The sequence below is a fragment of the Castor canadensis genome, chromosome 4 (genome assembly GCF_047511655.1).
Source record: "Castor canadensis chromosome 4, mCasCan1.hap1v2, whole genome shotgun sequence".
NCBI classification, from domain to species: Eukaryota; Metazoa; Chordata; class Mammalia; order Rodentia; family Castoridae; genus Castor; species Castor canadensis.
In genome coordinates this window covers 37,122,431-37,145,823 of record NC_133389.1, presented here as the reverse complement: position 1 = coordinate 37,145,823, position 23,393 = coordinate 37,122,431, and the positions used below count along the sequence as shown (strand labels likewise).

The 23,393-nt window shown below is 34.9% G+C and overlaps 1 pseudogene; it reads left to right on the top strand.

Annotated features, from left to right (window-relative positions):
* Positions 1–23,393, top strand: part of LOC109676378 (small ribosomal subunit protein uS3-like) — a 141,641-nt pseudogene that overhangs the window by 109,161 nt on the left and 9,087 nt on the right.

The following is a 23,393-nucleotide window of genomic DNA, read 5'->3' as shown; positions in this document are numbered from 1 at the left end:
ATGCCTGATTTAATAGTAAGTAGTCTACTAAAGTAGTTTGTTACATAAACAGATTAAAGATAAAACAGCCACAAGAATATCTAAATAGATATATAAAATACTTGGCAAAATGAAATATCAATATATGATAAAACAGTGTAATTAAATACTGAACAGAATAGAGCTTCCTTAAAATGGTAAAAAGAAACAACAAGGGCAATAAAAGCTAGAGAAATATTTAATATCTGCTTATTTTAAAGAAATAAACAGATAAATATATTAAAACATTTTTTAAAATAAAAAATAAAGCAATGGTGCAATTACCATTTATATCCAGCACCATACTAGACATATGAGCCCAGCAAGGTAAGATAAGTTAAATTTGAAGTTATAAGGATCAGAAATATTTAAACAAAACACATTACTTTTTAGATATTATGGTTGTTTACACAGAAACAAAAACATTTGCAATTATTAGTAATAATAAGAGACCTTGTCAATGTGGCTGTAAGCTGTTAGATCAATACACACAATCAATCGCATTCTAACCACCAGCATAATTCAGGAAATATAATTAAAGAAAACATTTCCCTTTCCAACGTATCAAAAATATAAAGGTGGCTGAGAATAAGCATTTAAAAATGTGCAAAACTTCTAGAGAAACTGTAAATGAAGTCCAAAATCAAAGGAGAGATATATCACGTTTATTGACAACCACTAATATGTGCCCATTCACTTTGTATTGATCTGTGTATCAATGCATTTACAATTTAAACTCCTATAGAATTTTAATGGAATTAACAAACTGATTCAAAATTGTATGGAAAAATCAAATGACAAAAGCAGTGAGACTTTTCTGACAAACATGTTGAGAAAAGTACACCTTGTAGATGTCATGACATAGACAAAACTAAACTAACTAGGACAGTGTGATATTGGATTAAAGAATAAATTCTCTAATAAATAGGGTAGGATAATTGGTCTTTCATATTGAATGATTATATACATAATAAATTACAGGCGATTGTGAATATAGTAAGCATTATAAGTAATATATAATTACATTTGTTACATAAAATTATCTAATGCAATTTATCACACATTATACACAAATCAATTCTAGGTAGAATAAATACTAAAGCATAAAAGGTAAAATTGAAATTATTCAGAAAATCATATAGGACAATATCTCTATGAAATAAGGTATGGGAAATATAGTAAATTAAAAGCAATGAGCACTAATATAAAAAATTATTGATTTTGAGATCTTGACTAAATTATATTAAAAATGTCCATTTATTAAGACACACTGTATTTGTCAGCTTGGACTGCTGTCGCACAACAGCATTGAATAGGTGGCTTAAACAACTGATTGTATCTTATTCCAGTTATTGAAGTTAGATCCAAGATCAGAGTGCCAGCAAGATTAGTATCTGGTGAGGTCTCTCTCCTCAGCTTGCAGATGTCTTCTTCTTGTGTCCTAACATGGTCTACTCTTGGTGCCTGCATGTGGATAGAGTGAGCTCTGGTACTCTTCCTCTTCTTATAGGTACAAACAGTCTTATCTGATCAGGTCCCCATTCTTATCATTTAATTTATCCTTAATTACCTCCTTAGTGACACTGTCTTCTAATACTTAAGCCTTGTGGTCTAGGGCTTCAACATATGAAATTGGGAGACACTGATCATTCTGTTGCAGACATGTACAAATATTAATTTTAAGAAATCTACAGAAGAAATAAAGTAGAAAACAGATGTGCAAGACATATAATTGAAAAAATCAAATTTAGAACATATAAATAACATAAATTAAGAAGAAATAAACATAAATTAAGAAGAGGAGACAATACAATTTATGAAAGAGACTTGAACAGTTTTCATAGAAAAAATGCAGGTATACAGTTAACATTAAAATTTGTGTGACCCATTAGAGCTCACAGAAATATAATTAAATCAAAAGGAGATTTTTATATCGACATGACTTATAAGGATTAAAAAATATGATAGCATCAAGTTTTGACAAAGATGTGGAGCAGCATACCACTTTGTTGTACAATTGTCTTGTAAACTTGATACTTCACACATCCTTCATTAAACCAAAAATATTTTACACAATTTTGTAATAAAAAATAAAATGTCTCCAATATTCATTAATAGAAAGTAAAGAAAAAGTGGTAAAAACTTAGAACCAGTGGTACACAACAATGGAAAACTGATTTACATTTATGTACAGAAACTTTGGTGACCTGCAAGTGTCCTGTTGAGACAACAAAATAGTTCATATGAATTTATTCATGTATCATATATATGATAGGTCTAGTATAATACCACTATATAGCTTAGACACTAAATTAAACATCACTTAATGTTCTGTGCTTGTGTGTATATGTATCTTTGCATGTGTGTGTGTGTGTGTGTTTGTATCAAAACTATAAAGAAAGATCTTAGCTACTAAATATCTTAATGTACTAAAAAGAACCAGTGGTCTTTGGGGATTGGGGTAGATAAAGTACAGAATGAATCAGAAACATCATGTGTGTCGTGTGTGTTGGGGGTGTGTGTGTGTGCGCACATGTGTGCATGCATGTAACATAAATACTGGAAATTCATAAGGATGACAAACTATGTCTAAAATTTACTTAAAGGTATTCCCACTGACCAAATATGAGTTCATCAGTTTTCCATAACAGTCAAGCTATGTGAACTTAAAACCTAAAGTTTTGGGGGCTGGAATACTGGGGCTTGAACTAAGGGCCTTATGCTTGCTCTACCACTTGAGCCACTCTGCCAGCCCTTTTTGCACTGGTTATTGTTTTATATGACCTGGCCAGGCTGGACCTTGATCTTTCTATTTGTGCTTCCTCGCATAGCTGACATGATATGCAGTAGCTGCCCAGCCACTGATTGAGACATGGTGTCAGGAACTTTTTTGCCATGGCTGGCCTTGAACTGTGATCCTCCCAATTGCCACTTTCCAAGTATCTAGGATTACAGGTGGGAGCAATCACGCCCAGCTTGCTCATTAATTTTGTAGAGCAGAAGCAGGCTTGTCTGGAGTGCCTAGTCCCACATTCAGCTGTTGGCCAGTTAGCTTTTTATCTGGAGGATCTACATAAAGAATCCACTTCCAACATCATTCAGACTGTTGGCAAGATACAATTCCTTGCCAGGGAGAATCATTCACATCAAATCCTTCTCAAATGTTGAATCTTTCTTACCAGGGAAGAGAATCACCCAAACTGGACAGATCCCTATCACATGCTTCCTGACATGTTGTACTGAGAAGAACACAATCTCACTTCGACTATGCTCCTGCCAACAATGAACCCCGAGTAATCTTCAGAACAATCCAGTGATGGTCTTTCCACATAATAACTGGACCAACATGTCAAAAATATTAAGCATATTAAAGGCAAAATAGGGTATGGAGTTGGTTAAAAAAAAAAGAATAATGAAATGAAGCAAGTAACTATGATTCCATATTAGACTCTGGGTTAAAGACATAAAAGTTCAATAAAGGACATTTTTAGATAATTAATGAATATGAACATAGACTTTGGATTAGATGATAATATGAGAATAATAATACATTTCCTGGTTTTTATTATCACACTTTCCTTGTACTTAGGAAATATACTGAAGTATTTAGGGATAAAATGGTATATTATGCAAATTAATTTCACATAATACAGAAAGAAAAAAATATGTATACATATACCTATGTCCATAGGCAGAGACTGGGAATGAAAGTTGAGAATGAGCAAAGTAGTCTTTGGCTTCTTCTTGCAACTTATAGTGTTTTAAATTTCATCAAAATAACTTACAGGAAACTAAAAAGAAAAAGAGAGCAAGTATTGAAATATGTAGGGAGTGGTTAATTTTGAGAGTAGTCATTTGGTTTCAAATAGATAGGAAATAAATGAGATTTGGTATTGTGCTGGTATTGGTAATGTTTTAGCTAAAATATTGAATGTTAGAATACAAATTTAAATTTTGTTTTTATCCTTTTGTTTTACATATGAATCGTTAATCTTTTGTGTGGATCAATAATCCGTAATTCAAATGTTAACAAAGTCCTAGTACTTGGAAAACATACAAACAACAAAAAACCCTCCATGGTGTTAAGTGCACTGAATAATATTTAGTACTTATTCTCATCATTATTGAACTCTTTGCAGTAGTTCATATTCTCATACCTCATTTTTTATTCTTTGATTTTTTTTTGACACACCTTCAGTGGCTTTTGGAAAGCTGCACTAACTATTCTTGCTCCTTCTATTCTGGCCTCTCATCTTCTATCTACCCTGCAGTCCATCACCCTTTACCTGATCTACCCATGCTGAGGCTTCATGATTTCTAAGCAGTTGCCGCTTGTCATTTTGGCTTCTGTTCCTTAGCAAATTATTTCATACATATGGCTTTATAAATACCTAGAGGCTAAACATCTCTTCTCTGCCTTCAACTTCCTCTGAGTTACTGACTCAAGCATACAGTTATCCATTTGACATCATCACTGAGTATATCAAAGACACTTCAAGTTCTCCATGTCAGAAGACAAAACTCATTCTCTAATCCTTCCCTATAACCCAGTAAAAACTTCACATCTCCTCCAGTGTTCCCTGTCTTTGTGAATGGCACTAGGACTGATTGATTTGTACAAAATACAATCTTAAAGTCATCCTTCACAATTTTGTCTCACCAACTGTATTCAATAAATCAATATATGTGGTGAATTTTGGTTCCTATATAATTCTCATTCCATCCACATTTTCCTAACTCCCCTTTCATTCTCCACTTAAGGGTATTGTCTCCAAATTTGACTACTGCAAAAGACTTTCAGTTCATCTACCAGCCCCTACTCTTGTTGCTTCTAAAAAACTCACCATGTTTAGCTCTTTCTTTCTTTTCCCTCCCCTTCCTTTCCTTCCTCCTATCCTTCCTTCTTCCTTTCCTTTTTATTTTGGCATGGTCTTGTTGTATAGTCAAGGGTAGTCTCTAACTTATGATCCTTCTGCCTCAGTCTCCTGACTGTTGGGATTATAGGTATGCACCACTATGCCTGGCTAGCAGCTAATTATTTTCTAAATGCCAGTAATATCAAGTTCTTATTTCCTTATTCAGCATATACACATGTGCTTATCAAAGAGGTCTAATGGTTTTCTAATGATTTAGTTTTAAAAATAAAATAAAAATCATTATCATTATATAAATGACTGCGATTCATGTGGTATTCATTGATTTTGTACTATCAGGTTGGGGCTTCTTATCCTTAAAGATTTCCAGCTCTCTCCATTTCAGGATTTTCTCATGTGCTGTTCCCTTGCCTGGAGTATATTTTCTTCAAATCATTTTAGTGCTTACTTTTCACAGGATTCATGTCTTTATCCAAATCTCTCCACAAAGAAATGTTTTCTGACTATGTTAACTATGCTTAATTCTACTTTATCATTCTCTATTTCTTCTTTCTGCTTAACTTTTGTCCATATCATTTACCATTAGCTCAAATTAAAGTATATATTTGACAATTTATTTCTCTTTCTTACCACTTCAACGAACCTCCAGATAAGGTCAGTTCTTCCTAGCGCACTTTCACAATGCAAAGGAACATCTATAATGGCAATTGGCATCTTGAAATGTTTAGACAATGGTTTGCTTCATTAAGAATATGTGATCTCTAAGGGAAGACTGTATGAGTTTTTCTCTCAGAAACATATGACCAATGTGTTACAACCTTCCTGATAGTCTCCCAAATGCTCTTTGAATGAACTCATTCAGTTATGAATGCATAAGCATCATTCAGGTTCTGCTTGCTTTTTGTCATTTCTCCTTGACCTCAGGTTCAATGGCAGCCTTAATCTTCCTTGTCCTTCAGGAAGAAGATGTCCTTCAGCCATCTTAGGGCAAGACTGAAATAGAATGGTCAACGTATGTACACATTCCAGTGTTTGAATTGGAATTTATGACAACTATACCAAGGAGCCTAATTCATAGTAGATATGAAGAAAATGAAAAAAAGAAAGTGACAAATGTTATAGCAAAATCTGTGAGCTCTAATAAATGATGCAAGTATTTTGCCAAATGCACACTCTGAAAAATTTTGAAACTATCACACCTTGGAAGTATTTTGGGAGACATGATCACTTGCCAGCAGCTTCAGAAGGGGCAATAGTTTTTCCCAGTGTGGCAGGGCATGAGGTAGAGACCTGGGAAAACATAGTTGAGATCACCTATGAAAAAGACAGGGGACAATGCCTTCCAGTCACTGACTGCATGACTTTGAAGGGGATGGTAAGATTCCACACCTACCTCTTCCTCTGTTTTTTTTTTTTTTTCAAAGCAGACTTTGAGGTAAATGGCCTTTTTCTAATATGCTCTCTTACTATGAAGTGTTGTGCAGTCACAGTACAAATCAACCAGGCAGGTTGATTAAAACTGTGAGCCCATATAAACCTTTCCTCATTATAAATTGATTATCTTAGGCATTTTGCTTTGGTAAAGGAAAGCTTATGGACACCATTATAATATTATGTCTCTTAATTTACATTTGACATTTTTCATGCCAAAAGTTCAATGATAAATAAACTAAATATAGTGTTGTGCAGTCATAGGTACAAATCATATGTATATGATTTGTACACATATATAATTTATATACATGCAATAGAATGTTGTGAGGTAATAAAAAGAATGAAATGCTATAATATGAATGAAACTGTTGGGTGAAAGAAGTTAGACATAAAATGCCACATAGCTAGGCATAATATCACACTTCTATAATCCCAGGAACTCTGGAGGCTAAAGCAGAAGAATTCTGAGTTCTAGACCACTCTGGGCTACATAACAACATCTTGTCTGAAGACAAACAAATAAACAAAAAACTGCAGATAGTATATGATTCTAAATTTTGAGATGTCCAGAAGATTCAAATACATGGAAACACAAAGTACATGCATGACAACCTATGGGCTGGGAGAATGAGAAGATTTGGTAATGATGACAAAAGGATACAGGATATTTTTGTGTAATAAAAATGTTCTGAAATGGACTACTATAATGGTAAATAACTCTCTAAGTTTACCAGAAACCATTGACTAAATATACTGGCTGACTAAATAAATACCACTTTAAATGGGTGAAGTATATGATGTGTTAATTAGATTTCAATACAATTGGTTACTATTTTAAAAAAAGGTTTGAGAAAAAGTTTTAAACGAAATAATGTCCTAGCATGAGGTATAGATCACTTGTGTGCAATAAATCACTGTGCTCTGCTTTCTAAAGGGATTTCCATCATAACCCAATCTCTCATTTGTGAAAGGAAATTGTTGTTGACAATAAGAATTTAGACATTATGAGGGACATTTTGATAATCTGGAGTCCCATCTAAAATGAAATGATATATTGTACATAGAGCTGGGATTAGACTTTGGGATCCATTTAGGCCCTTGGCAGACAGTCTCTAAGGAAGCCCAATTTATAGTTCAATAACTCATCATTAAGGGCAATTCCCTTTGCCTGGGCATCCAATTTTGCCCTTAAGCCTAGAATTCAGTGATAATTTCCTACCTCTGATCCCTGATTTTGGTCTCTGCTTATATTGACAAGTTGTGCTTGTGTCCGACCTATCACCTGGCTCATCCTTATTATAACCAGTGCTGTGACTTACTATCCCGTGTATCCTCCTGAAACTTCATGGGTTTATAGGCTAGTATTTCTGGTCTCTTTACTGTCCTTGGTGGTTCTCTGAGAATATTCCATTGTGACTCTGAGTAATGATAATTATAATCTTAAAGTAATGACAGGTTTTGGTGGTAAAATTTTGCACTTGTCATGCTGTATATTATACATTGAATTAATAATTGGATGTATTATCCAATCCAGGTATCTCAAGATACTTCCTACCATTTTCAGTTGCAGATAATTTGATGCTTCAGAAAATCTGCAGGAAACCAGCTTTTCTTTTTATGGCATTGACATTAGTTAGGAAAGAAGGACATTTGAAGATCAAAATGTTTGCTTTTGAGAACCAAGCCTGAAGTTCTTTATAGAATTAACATACCCTATGAGCACACACAATGATTTGAGAGAGCCAGTTTGTCTACAGAGGAACGGATGGTGACCTATTGCCTTAACATTGATAAAGTGAACTAAATGGAAAACAAGAAAAGTAAACAAAGCAGATGTTCTTGAGAATTACATGATCTTGTTCAGATTTCACAGGTAAGTGCACATGAAGTGCTTTTCAGGTTCTTATAGCATGGGGCACATGAGTTTTGTTCTCTCACCAGAATCTTGAGCGGCTGGAACTATATAGATTCCCTGTGTCACTTTAACATTGAACTGTGGAACAGTTTGGAATAGAGAATGCCTAAAATGGTTCCTAAATTTCCTCTGTATACAAACTAGGATACCCCCCACGCCTCTGAGAACATAATACAAGACCAGATGGATAAAGGGTTACTGGTAGTCTTGATGGAAGAAGCTCATAGTGCAGAGTTATTAAGCAATGCTGGTTAAAATGGAGATGGTACCCTAGATCAGAGGAGCAGATAGTTCATCTCAGTGGGTATCAACATGGATAAATGCTGAGAACTTTGGCCCAGACACTTTCCCTTGAAGGTTCCACGATTATGAATTGACTCAATTCAAGCCAAGAAAATTACACAGGCCAAAAAATAAATACAGTCACATTTGTGATCAAGTGGACTAGGAGGTTCAAAGAAAAGATTAAGTTGAGTTATTTTTTTAAATTACAGTTAAAGAATATTGAGAGAAAGTATGAGAAGCCACCACAGTTAGGTTTCAGTTTATAAACTGGAAACACCGGGATATTTTCAAATTTCCATTTTAAAAATATACATGTATTGTCTTCTTGTAACTGTTTATATTCTCTCTTCTGGTAACTTATTAGGAAGCATATTAAAAGTTTTCAAACTTAAATATGATAAATAATTTTCTCCCTGTAAATAGCAATAAGCCCTAAACTCTTTGTTTTCAGAAATAGGCAAACTTTGCCTGAAAATACCACAGAGTAGTTAATAATTTTTTGATTCCCATTTGAAAACATGATTTATTTTAGTAAATACTAAACTAGACAGATAAAAATTTCCTGAATATAAGAGGGTTAAGTGTAATAAAACATTGAAGTAAAGGTACAAGGTAATCGCACAACGTTACTGAACTATCACCATGATTGTGTGTATGAGATTCTTATAGGCTGATGTCCCTGACAACTGACCACAAACATGCTTCAGATCCAGCTGTACAGCAAGTAGAAAATCTTGGCCAAGGTCAATTTCCTTCATGCAGTTAGATCTAATAACCTCTTCCCTCCTATTTGATGAGAAACATTTTTCATCTCTTCCTATGGGAGACAGAGGCGCCTCTATCACAGTTGCCACTAAGTTCATGACACTGGTTGAGTGGTTTGTCTGTCTCCTGAGGTCACATGACATGCTCCACTGCATTACTCTGGTTTTACTTTCCACAGGATAGCCACAGGTACTCTCTTTCTCCCATCTCTTCCCTTACTCATGCTGACCTTGACAGTGCTCTCCCATCACCTTCCTCCTGATCCACACCTACTCACTGCAACTAGTCCATGTCTAACTTCCAGAATGGCCTCAAATTTAAACTCTATAGAAGTCCACTTTGAAAGAGGAAGGCTTTATTTTGGCTCACAGTTTTGGAAATTTTAGTCAATAGTAGTTTGGCCCTGCTGGTTTGGGGCCTGGTAGGGCAGGAAGATGTGGTAGATAAAGCCAGCTTACCTCATGGCTAGGGACAAATTAAAAAGAGAAATGACCAGGATCCCACAAACTTATTTAGGAACCACCTCCATTGACCTAAAACCTTCCATTGGTTCCACCTCTTAAGAGTTCTACTAACTTCTAGTAGTGCCACACTAAGGACCAAGACTTTACCACATAGGCCTTCAGGGGACATTTAACAACCAAACTATACCATCTTACTTTATGGTAAGATGTATATGTCAACTAGCCAACTGACTTGCACACTTGAGCTTGTGGAAATAGTTGCCAACTTTTGTTAGAAACTGGTTTCAAAGTAGAAAGAGTGAATGTTACAAATAAATAGAAACCTTATCTCCAGGAATCACTTATTTATTTTTATTTTTTAACTTTTTATTTTAAAATAACTTCAATTCCATAACATGTTACAAAATTAATGTAAAGAATTATCTTTTTAAAAATTGATTGGTCTTTTTATTGTTAAGTTATAATAGTTCTTTTTTATTGTTTGCTAGAGGTACATTGTGGCATTTATGAAAGTTCTTACACTATATCCCCTCCGTCATTCTCCTTCATCTTCCCTCCCTCATTCCTGGAGTAGTTTCAACAGGTCTAATTCCTATTTCTTCTTTCTGTCAACCCTATTCAACATTTTCCCTAGAAGTAATACAACTCTTTCACTTATTTTTTTTCTTTGCTTTATTTTTGCACAAAGAATCAGGTACTTGTGTATTTTCTTGTATTCACTTCTTTCTTAGAAAAGCTATAGGAGGTCCTAGATATTCCTTTTTTACTATAATTTTTATTAGGATTTATTCATTACATGGGGGGATTCATAACAATTCTGGTTAGACTTGTATTGTGCATTATTTATATTGCCCTCGTCATCTCTCCCCCTCAGCCCCCTTCCCACCCCACTTAAAGCAATTGCGAGAGGTATTTTAGTTCTGTTTCATATAGGTATATTAAGTCCATCAACCATATACTGTCACCTTAATCTCTTTCCTTCACCCTCCCCCACACATAAGTACCCACCCACCCCCACACACTGTGCCTATTTTACAGTTCTGTTTTTCGTTGTTAATATTTGACGTTCAAAGGGGTGTCTCAATGTATGCCCACTGTAAGTGTGCTTTACTTTGTTGTGTTCAGTCCCTTTGAATACTCTCTCTTACCCCTTTACCTCCCACCTCCTATTTTTCAACAATTTTCAATACACATCCTTATAACCTCTACCTTCACATCGTATGTTATGTGATATTACTGATGTTCAATCATTCTTTTTTCCTTTCCCTCTTTCTCCGTGTTCCTTTGAGTAGTTTCACTGTTACAAACATGTTCTACAGATGAGTTTATGTATGGTCATGCTTGTTTTTTTATATATGTTTATCTTTGGATATATCTTCCACACATAAGAGAAAACATGCAGCTTTTATGTTTTTGTTTCTGGCCAACTTTACTTAACATTATGTCCTCTAATTGCATTCATTTACCTTCAAACCCCCATGTCATTATTCCTTGTGGTTGAGTAATACTCCATTGTATATATGTACCACAATTTCATGATCCATTCATCAGTTGTAGGGCATCTGGGTTGTTTCCAGGGCTTGGGTATTGTGAATAGCGCAGCGAAGTACATCAGTGTACAGGTGTCTCTATTGTATTCTTAAATTCGTTTGGATAGATGTCCAAGAGCAGCTAGATACTCCTTTCTAATCTGTTTTTGTCACTCAAAATTGTAGCCTGGATATCATTCCTTATTGGTTCATAAAGATTATCACTCTTTTTTTATAGTGTTATAGTGCTTTGTAGTATAGATGCACCAGAGTTCATCACTTCATGCTAGTTTTCCCCAAATTAGTAGGTCCTTTCTGTATGTAGATTCAGGTGTTCCTTAATTTTTGGGAAAATATTCTTAGATTATATAATTAAATAATACCATTACATTGTTTAATGTCCTTCTTTCTTTACCTTTTTTAGTTTTACTACATTTTCTTTGTATTTCATATTTTTTTTCATTTCATTTTATTATTTTGGGGGTTTCCATGGCTTTCTTCAATGGTTCTTGTTAAATACACATTTTATTCTATTGCGGGGAAAAGTTTTCCTTACATTTCTTAGTTCAAGTGATTTTTTTCTCTCTGTCTCTCTCTCTTTCCCTCTCCCCACATACATACATACACACACACACACACACACACACACACACACACACCAATTTCCAATATTCAATTTGAATTTTTTATTTGAAGTGGTTTATCTATCTACAAATATTTGAGTAATTTTAATTTAATTTTGAGTGTTGTCTTACAGTTTTTTATGATATATGGTTCAGAAAGAATTTTCTGTTTGTACTGAATCTGATTTTCTGGTTTTTAAATAATAAGCCTGAATGTCTCCATTAGTTTTAGTTGGTTATTAAAGTAGCTTTGGGAATTCCTTGTTTATTGGTGCCACAGGTTTTTCACTATTTTAAGGTTCACATCCTTTAATGGTTTTCATGTACATGTGTACAATGGGGAAAAATTTCTTTTGTCCCTGATATCTTTGGTTCTTTTGGTCTTGTAATATACTAAATTCCTCCTCTTTTGCATTTCTCATCCTTTACCACTAAATTTCCAAGGAGCTCCTGTCTCTTTTTGCTTCTATTAATCCCCAAGAAATTAAGCATTTGAAGTCTGTCACTTTAGGTCATGCACATCTTAAAGTCCCTTCCTATATACATGCTGTTAGAATCTTCTCTGATCTCCCAAGACACATTTCTTTAAAAAAAATTTATATTTTTACACTTGGGCTGGACTTACTCTTTAGTCCAATGCTCTTATGTCAGTATTATTCCCTTGACTAGCACTCATCCTCTTCTTTCCCCAAGATTTTTCTTACACTATAAGAGATTGTTTGCTGAGATTTTGTGCATTTTAGAAAAGTATACTTATTTTTAAGTTAGAGCATTCCATATCTTTAAATTTTGCTGAAGATGTGAAGTTTTTCTTTTAAATGCTGCTTTTCTGTATTGTTTTCAGCTATCCAGAATTCAAAAGTTATTAATTTTGAAGAAAATTTTGTCTTTGTGTTCTCCCAGGTTCAGAAAGTATGCATTCCTTGGAGGCAGTCTTCTATTGCCACTTCCTTTGTGGCTGTCGTATCTCTTCACACAGTCCTCCAAATGCCCCTGTTGTCTTTCATGGGTGCCAGAGCAATCTGTTTATGATTGAAGAGGGGCCTCTGTCCCCAGAGACAGTGTATGTAGCTTGATCTACTCTTTCTTTTCCCCATGGCTTGTTTAAAAAGGTTTCATTGAATTTCTTACATGTTGTGCTGCTTGCTTGGGTGTACGAAATATTGGCAATGTTTTATAATAAGTTGCAAATCATTATTATGCACTGTGGTGTTCATCGTATTACCATTAATCATCGTAAATTCACTGAGTGTATTCACACAAATAATGTTGGTAATCCCACAGACAGTTTTATTCATGAAATGTTCAATTTATTAATGTGTTTTCTCCTTTAAAGATACATGGAAAAGTTAAATGATGTTCTTCAACATCAGCATCAAAAGGACTTTTGGGGTCTCAATCAGTATAGTCTTTAGCTAAAACTCATGTCCTTTGGTGCTCTGTTATTTCCTTATGTTGGGGATACTGGCGTACCCCAAATGCTCATGCTGAGCTGCTACTATAGGTAGTGTAGAGGGTGAGTCTGGCTCACCCTCCCCTAATTTTAAATCTGGGGGGTACTTCCCATTTCTCTCTTTCTTAAGAGCATCACTGTACAGTGCCTCGTGGGGATTTGTGTCTTAACCCAAAAGTACTGGGAATTTAGGCATCATAGTAAAATAACTGATGGACTTCATACCATTTAGTTCATTTTGCATTAAAAGTTATTTTTAACCTTTGTTTTTAGGAACATATTTTTTGAAGTAGGATATACTTTCAATTCCTAGTTCCATCATGTAATACTGATGTGAATTTCACAAATGAAATAACTTCTGAGCTTCAAAACTACTTTTATAAAATTGAAAACAAAATGCGACTTCCTTAACAGATCATATTGAGGTTAGGTGAAAGAGAGTGTGAAATGTTTTATCCTGACTCAAATCTTTAAAATGAGGACAAGATGAACAATTATTTGGTAATCAGTGAGAAAGCATGTGTAAATGCTTTTAAATTACTGGACACATGAAAAAAACAATAAACATAGTTCTTTGTGTTTTATAAAGGGATGATTGAACAAGTTTTAGATCAAAGACTTTTCTTTGGTGTTTCTGAGGTTTGAGCTCAGGTCTTTGGGCTTTGCAAGATAGGTGAGCTACAGCTTGAGCACACCTCCAACCCAAGGCACTATTTTTTTGTTTCATTTTATTGGTCTTTTTGAGACAGGGTCTGAGTATGTAGCACAGATTGGCCTTGAACTTGTGATTTTCCTGCCTTTACCTCCCAAGTGGTTGGATTACAAGTATGTGCCACCACGCCTGGCGAAGAATGTAATCTTAATCGGATCACAAATTTTATGATTCAGAATCTATCTACCTTATAGATATGCATATACATTTATGAGAGGGGGACTAGAGAGATCAGGGAAGGCGGTGTCTACTGAAGGGGAATTTATTTTTCTTTTCTAATGAAATCTCAGATAGAGGGCAGAATGCTGAAATGGGAACACATAAACGTGACCATACTGCTTGGACAGTGCTGCAAAAACTTAGTGTGAGAAGCATATGACAGAGATGGGCTAAGTAGTTACTTTTGTTACCCTTCTAGGCTTCCCAAATTATAACTGTGGTAGACTAAATAGTGACCCACCCCCAAAAAAATACCTATGTCTATGTGCCTGAAACCTGTGTATATTGTTTTTAATCACAAAGCTATTGAAGATGTGATTAAGTTAAGGTTTTTGAGACAGGAAGATTATCCTGTATTTTCCAGTCCAGCTCCAAATGTAGTCCTAAGGGCACTTATAAATGAAGGCATAGAGAGATTAACACACTGGAGAAAAAACCATCTGACCACAGAGTCAAAGACTGGGGTGATATAGTCACAAGCCAAGGAATATGGGCAGACACCTATTAGAACTAAAGAAACAAATCAGCCAGATTGTGTTTGGTCGGACCAGATGAATTGGAGAATCAAAATAAATGATGACTTTAATGAGGTATCATCCATTTAAAATAATAGAAACTCATGGGCCCAAACTGATGTAGACTAATGAATGAATGGATAAGTAGATTGCTAAGAAAGAGCTCCACCTTATAGTTTACTAACAACCAAATTGTGTGTGTGTGTGTGTGTGTGTGTGTGTGTGTGTGTGTGTATGAATAGAAGTTAGAAAGTTACTTTGGCAACTGTTACAGAAGGAAATGGTTCAAAGAATCATCAGGGGCTTCTCAAATTAGGAGGCAAAAGATTTTTGAGGAGCAGGATTTTAACATATTCTTAAAGTATTTCCTCACAAAATACCCATTGATTGCAAAAAGAAAATATAGTCATATGACAATGCAGAAACCTGACAGACACTATCTCAAGTGATCAAAATTAACCTCACCAGTAATGGGAAAAATTGATAATGCATGTCTGCAGATGTAATGCACTCAGTAGGACACAGCGTTTTTTCTGTACTATTGTTCAGTAAATATCGGGCCTAATCTAATAATGAGGAAATTTCAAATAAGTCCAATTTGAGGGACATTCTGCAAAATACCTCAGCTTGATTCAGAAATTAAAAAATCACAAAAAGACAAAGCAAACTGAAGAAAACTTCCATATTAAAGGGAACAAAAGAGACCTAACAATTAAATGCAATGTGGGATTGTGAATTAGGTCCTAAGTTAGAAGGAAAAAAAACAGTATATAAAGAAGAACACCAAACATTTGAATGGGTCCGTGTATTAGATGGTAGCATTTTATAAATGTTAGTCTCCTAATTAAGATGTTTGTGATCATTAATCATGACTATTGACTTGATTGGATTGAGAAATATCTAGGAGATTAGTAAAGTACATCTCTGGGTGTGTCTGTGATGACATTTCTAGAAGCAATTAGATCAAAGAGCTCTGATCTAATGAACAGACTAAATCTTTGATAGATTCATAATATATTATTATTGGGAGGTAATGAAAGGTAGGAGATTGGGCCTAATTGGAGGAAGTAAGTCATCGGGGATGTGTTCTTACTTCTTGCTATAAGCTCTTTTGCTGTACTTCCTGGTTGCCATGGTATGAACTGATCTGCTCCACCATGTCTTCTTCACCATGATGGACTGACACATTTGATACCATGAGACAAAATAAATCCTTTCTCCTTTCTGTTGTTCTTTCAGGGATTTTAGTCATATTGTTGAAAAAGTAAATTATACATTGTTTACACTGTCATTTGTAGAAAAGAGTCTTTATTTTAGAGGAGATACACACTGAACAATGTGTTTAGGAGTTATGGAACATCACATCTGCAACACGCTCTCACTTGGTTCAAAAATTGACAATTATCTCTCTCTCTCTCTTTTTCTCTATCTATCTATCTATCTATCTACCTACCTATCTATCTACAGAAAATGCTAAGATATTTCCATTTGGAGAATATAAACGAAAAGTTATATTCTTGCAATGTCTACTTATGGTTTCTGTAAATTTAATATTATTTAAAAATGATTAGGAAAATAAGATTAATATTTTGGGGGAGATAGAAAATGGGTTAATGGTAGCATGCTGTACCAGTTATTTGTGATAAAGCCAAATACTGAGATCCCTATACTACCAGCTATCCCTTTCTTTGGATATTGATTGATATCACTTACAAATCATATTGTTTGAACAGAGGAACACCTGTGTACTGGAAATGTCAACAATTTACTCCTCCTGAATTTTCTTTAAAAACAAAATGAAAAACTGATGCTTTAGTGTTTGTGTAGCTGTATAGATTGGAAGAATTATGAAATCAGCATTAGGGGTTTTAGCTTTGGACAAGATTGGTTGTTACTCTCCTAACATGCCTAAAGAGTCATTTCTCCTCTCTCTACCCTCAATTTTGAAAGGAGCCACAGCACAGCACGCTCAGTCACATGACTAAACTAAGCTTCATGTTTCATTAAGGGGAATAACTTAAAGGACATGTTGACAAAATTGGAACCTTATATGATGCCTTTGTTCTAAGGAGAGCTGCCTCTTTAACTCCTGTCCTTTAACTCTTCGTGTACTTAGATCCATCCTAAGAAGTGGACATCTGCATACAGAATAAACTCCAGTGATGATGTGGAAGAGAATCCAGTGGCTTACACTATTCTTGTAGCTGCTACAGGAAAGAGGTAAACACCTATGAACTCACCAAGCTGCAATGAATGCAGAATCAGGAGACGTGGAGCCTGGGATTGATGCCATCAATGACTCGTAGGATGACTTCTGTAAATCACGTCTGCTGTCAAAATCTTTAGTTTCCATTTGCAAAAGCAGTATGTTAGACTAGATTTTCCAACTCTAAAATGCTATGATTTCATGAGCATTTGCAGCCCGTTGAATCCTTTTTGTTATGACAGTAATTAGTGGTTTCTTCTGGATTACTCGGAGCAATTTTGAAAGGTTTATAGCTTATTCCTGATATAGATAAATGTTTTTTAGAATATTTGTTTTGCCTTTCATGAATAAAAAGGTGATTGAACAAAGCATGCATTTATCATTCCATTTATTGCCCTGAAACAACAAGTATAATTTATAAACCAATAATACTTCAGGGAATGTTATACACATGTTTGAAAAGAATGTCTTAAATTAATGGGAGGCCAAGAAGACGCTAATCCAGCATCCCCTGAAGGAAGAGCTAAGAACACACCAGAGAGGAAACTTGGATATGTCTTATTGGATAATATAGGTGGTGTTATTTTGTTTTCCCAAAAACACTAATGAGGAATAAAAAGCAATGTCATTGGATTGGCCACTTCCATGTTTCCCAAGGTGTGTGAGAATGAGAGGGGTAGTTTACTAGAGCAGTTTCATACTGGAATCTAAATCAATGTTTAGATGTACATTAAGGGACATATTCAAATATATCTAATTTTTTGTATCCTATTCATAGGAATATGGTTTTTCCATTTAATTTAAGAAATCTCTGGTAAACTCATAGGAATTAAGAAGAACTAGAAGGAATCCACTTTAGAATCATTATAGCTCATATGAAAGGATGTCTTTTCAGAACTAATGGAATTAATGAAAATGTTCTGAAAATCTTTGACTATGACCCTTAATCGGTTGGCTTTGTAAACTTGTAGTTCAATATGTAGCATCATAAAAATGATTTCCTTACTCAGAATGCCTTCATTCTCTCTTTGCACAGGAAAGCTCCAATACCTCACTCTGATTTGATTTATATGCCAACTTCCTTGCATTCTTAATCTTTATTACAAAATTTCCCATGTTTATAAGCACAGAACTCAACTATCTCTGAATATCTTACCTTTCTTAGTTAGACAAGATATATCTTCAAACTAAGAAAGACACAAAAATTAAACTGAGTAAATAAAATGACGACAGTAAGCTTATGAATGAAAGTTTATGTGCACAGTCCAAAAGAGAGCCATGTAAGAGATTTTGCAGGACAAATTTACTATAATTTTTTAAAAATATTCTAATGAGTTTGGATATTGAGAAGATTTAATGAATTAATGTCTGTGAGCCCCTTAGAGAATGGCTGATACACAGTAAACATTCAATGATTGTTGATATTATTTAATTCCCATGCCAATAAAATACTAACAATAAAAAAATGCAAGGGAGAAAGGAACCACAATGAGTGAGAACACTCAAAATAAAAATGTAAAGTAATGGGAAGAGATAGCAACACAATAAAAATCAGACACAAGTACACAAAACAAAACCATCAGACACAAGTACACAAAAAAAAGTCATCATTATTCATTGGTGCAGATCCAAACACATCCAAGCAGAGTCAGAGACATCACTATTATAGTACGTTCCAGTGGTATAGCTGTTAATAACAATAATTTTGAGTTATCAAAATAGTCAAACTAATATCTAATACCCTCTGTCTAAGAAAGCATGCATATGGTAATAAAATTTATAGACTCCCATCCAAACCAGTTATGATTTTAATGTTAATATTTTATCCATAAACTCTCTGTAATCTAGAAAAACTAATTTCTAGACCCTTTGAATAATGTATACATAGTAATAGTGTAAAGGTTTGTTTAAATTATGTTCATTAATCTTGGTAACTTCTGGACCTAAGTTTAAGCTGCCTAACTAGACATCATATTTCTCAAGGACAAAAAAGTATATCTAGATATATTATTCTCAAAGTACATGACATAAGAAACAGTATTTAATTGCTACTTCTCTGACATTTAACAACCCAGTGAATTCCTATTTACATTTTTGGTGCAGAGAGATCATAAGATCACCTAGAGAGAAAAGTATAGTCAGTGTTTAATGACTCACTTTGGGTTTTCTTTAATAAATCTATCTCTTAGGTTGGATTCACAAGAAGCAATACCCTGAAGGGTATTCTGGTGAAAGAGATTCATTGATGGTAGGCTCTAAGAAGAGGGTTATAAGACAGAAGATAGGAAATGGGAAGAAAGATAAGCAGGGTTGTTCTTTCTACTGGAGATTGGCTTCATGTGGCCCACAGGCAACACTGGAAGATGAATGGCACCATAGATTTGGTCTACCAGAGCTGTTTGTATTTTTTTCTTTTTGCAAGCTTCTGTTAGTTGATAATTTCCCTCTCATGGAAGCCTGGCAAGGATGATGATAAAGGGGTTACATCTTGTATGAGGTTCCTAGGTAAGAGGTGGCTCATACTCAGCAGAAAGACCATATCACTAATATTCCAGTAGTTAAGTGAATGGAATATTAGTGAAGCACAAACAGTAAATACTAAAGTCCACACTTTAAGCCACTCAGATTCACTTGCTTCTTACATTGAGTTCACTTGGTCCAGAAATAGCTAATTCAGATTCTTAATTAATCATAATCTCTGGGAAAAACCTGTAAGAATGGAAAGTACTACAGGCACAACTGATACTGAGATTATAACAGTATTTACACTCTCTCCTATTCATATAGACTCCCAACAGCTTCAATAAACACTTTTGCTAGGTCAGGTGGGTTACCTGGCGAAATGATTCAGACCCTCATCTTGGGAAAGTGTGATCCCTGCTACCATACTTTTCTTTTGATGTGATGGGTACCCATGCACTTATAGTTACAGGGCACAAGAATATTAAAATATGTTCTAATGGGTCACCTGAAAACTAGACATATTTCTCTCATTTCATTATGCAGTTGGAGTCCTCCTTTCTCATAGGATTGGTGTTAAATATTCTGTTTTGTGTTTGTTGGCCTACTAAAAGTAGGACACCAAAGTACACCTGAGGGAAAAACAGCTTAAAGTTTAGTGACATACTTGCTTCATCTTTCTGTGGCAGCATCTTGTCACTGGGTCCTTTCTACCATGGAAGGACCATGAGAAGGGACTTTATGAATCAGGAAGCAGGTCCTCATCAGATAACTAGTGATCTTGATCTTGGACTTCCCAATGTCTAGAACTGTGAGAATATTTCTTCTGTTTATAAGCCATCCAGTCTGTACTGTTCTGTTATGGCAGCCTGAATGGACTAAGACAGGATTCCTCTGGGTGGCACAAGTGATGGATCTACGTATACAAAGCCCAAGTTTACTGCACAATCCTTTCTTACTCTCCATTCTGTTCAAAACTGGCAATTTTCCATGTTACTCAGTAGCAAGATCAGAACAGGATTCCCAAGTGTGAAATGTGCCTCTTTCAGAAGTCAAAGAGGCCTGCCAAATATTGCATTTGTTTTTCCACAGTAGAACATGCAAGTTCAAAGATGCCAATGACTTGGAAGGGATTCCCTAGCATATCCAATATTACTAACCCTAAAAAAATGTCTTTGATGTACCAGACCCTTCATAGGGTTTATAATTCTCCATCTGGAGTACACATGTCTTTTCAAGAAATCTCATATTTCCCAATTCACACTTATCCAATTTAATTAATACAGTGACATCAATACAATGGACAACTGTGATGTGCTCCAGAATGTCTAGATAGTCAAGACCCTTCAGATCATAAAACAGAGCAGAACTATTTTTGTAACCTTGGGGTAAAGCACATTGTTGATTATACTATCTGATTACAAACTGGTTCTGATCTTATTTTGTGAATATTGCAAAGAACGAAGTCATCATATTCTACTAACCATCCCTGTGAATCATGTTGCTGTTTTTATGCATTATACCCACTTTGTCTCTAATTGGTCCAATGCTACCAACTGGTTTCTATTGTTCTAGGATCCTATGACCTTTTTGTTCTTATGAAGTTTAGTTCTATACCAATATCTTACTTATCAGTTCCACCCTAATATAGAACAGAGTTGAACTTATCAAAAAGGCTGATAGGCCCATCAGGGCATTTCTTAAACACTTCAGTAAACAGGGTACCCTAGCTCTCTGGATGGACAGAGATAATGACTAGGTCTTTCAGTCTTATGTTGCAAATTATAGTAAAGACATTCTAGCTTACCCATTTATTTGAATTTGATTTTTTCTATAACAGTTTTCCATGGCACATTATGAAACACTTCTAAAACTTTCTCAAGGTCTATGGAAGGACTCTACCTGGAAGTGCACCTCATTATCTTCTTTATCTACTTTTATATCCTCTAGATCTTTCAGGATGCATTCTTGGGAACATTTTCTGGTACCTTCCCACATGTGTGAGACACATCCTAAAGCTCTTAAGGCATATAATCCTTCTTCTCCCTTAACAGACTCAACATTTCCCCTATTAGTTGATGTAAACATTTTTCACCTCTTATGGGTCTGAATGCAAAGAGAAAAATTAGAGCTCTATATGAAAGTCTTGCTTTGCAATGCTTGCCTTATTTGAGATCTCTTCATAGTTCTTAAGCAAAGATAATAAGATTGTATTTTTCAATAAGGAATTCTAGAGCATTTAAGGTATCAAGAAATGTAAAGGTCTCAAGTGCATCTACCTGTATATCCATTATCATTAGACTCAGATTTCATTTTTCCCTATCTGGGCCCCAATTTTAGCATAGAAGATCTTCTTACATGAAAATTTCTCCCTTCTCTGAAGTTCTGCCACTGATAATTAAGTCCTTTACCTGATCTTAACTTTGTACTGCTGCTACCAGGACATGAGTGTTTCTTGAAATGCTTTTGAGTTGCTGATTTTTAAATCTGATCCTGGCATGATTCTGTCTCTTACAAATTGTTACCCATTTCTACAGTCCTTATACTGTTTTCCATTAGCTACCAAATAAGAAACTTAACACCCATTCATGACTCTGCTTTCATCTGTACCTTCTTCCAGCCCTTTACAGATGAATTTCTTAGGTGTCAGATTTCCAGGGACCATCAGTATTCCATCTACCAGGTTGGTGGAATAGCTCAAGTGGCAGAATGCTTGTCTAGCAAGAGTGAGGCCCTGAGTTCAAACCCTAGTACTGAAAAAAAAATATTCTATCTACCACTCCACCAGGGCCATCAGGACACTAAACTAGTAAAAGGTCAACCTCCAGTATTCCATATTTTGTATTCTTTTAAGAGTAACTTTTTTCTATCAATCTTCCTAGACTGAGGTGCCAAGATCACATGGCCTAAAACTTGAGAAATTCTTGTGAAAGTGATGTATAAAGGATGTACTCTTAGAAGAAGAGGGGATGACACTGGGTAGGAAAAGAAAAATGAACTAAATAAAGATGGTATCTCCGCTGGATGGGCGTCTCACTCCAGTCTAACTAAACATTGAGTTCTAGAGTGTGAATTGTACTGAGGGTTGGTTTACTATGGATGATAGAGGCCATTTTATTGCACATCATTCAATTAGTCATTGACTATGGTTGCCTAGAGATGAATACATGTAATAATCAGGACAGGTATTTCCTGTTTGGACAAGAGGAATTCCTCAGAGAAAAGTGTTACAGTGAGCAATTAATAGGGGATCTGGTAAGAACAATGAAACTTGCTATAATATATAATACAATGATGGGAACGTATGGTGTTGAATAAAGTTTGGGGGGGAATTCCATCAAAGTTGAGTCAAAAAGTGTTTAAAGAAAGATCAAACAACAACATAAAAATCTGTAAACCTTGCACTTGTTTTAGACCACTTATAGGTAAATATGATGCAGGTAAAATGGATTTTAAAAGTATTTACTATTTAGACAAATTGCTGTTTCTAGTTATTCATTCAATTTCTAGTATGCATAGTTTTCATTTTATATAAAACTTATCCCAGTACACTGGCACTGGCAAATTTTACATGCAACAAGTGTTTATGAAGTATTTCTCACATGCTAGACAATGATCAAGAGTTGCATTCTTAATCATTTTGTTCTTTAATCACCTAGGAAATATGATGAAGGCATCTCTTTTATATAATTCTATCAACCATAACTTCGATTATTTTTAAGATAATAGTCATAATCTTTTCAACTTTACCTTATGTATTATGAAAGTTTTATCTTTTAATACATATATATTGACCTCTTTTAGATTTAACAGAGGAGTGGTAGACATTAATCTAGTAATATCATTTCTCATACAGCATTTTGTAGTTGGATCTCACAAAGCAGGCACTAGGTGTTTACTGTAGGAAACACATGTCTTCAG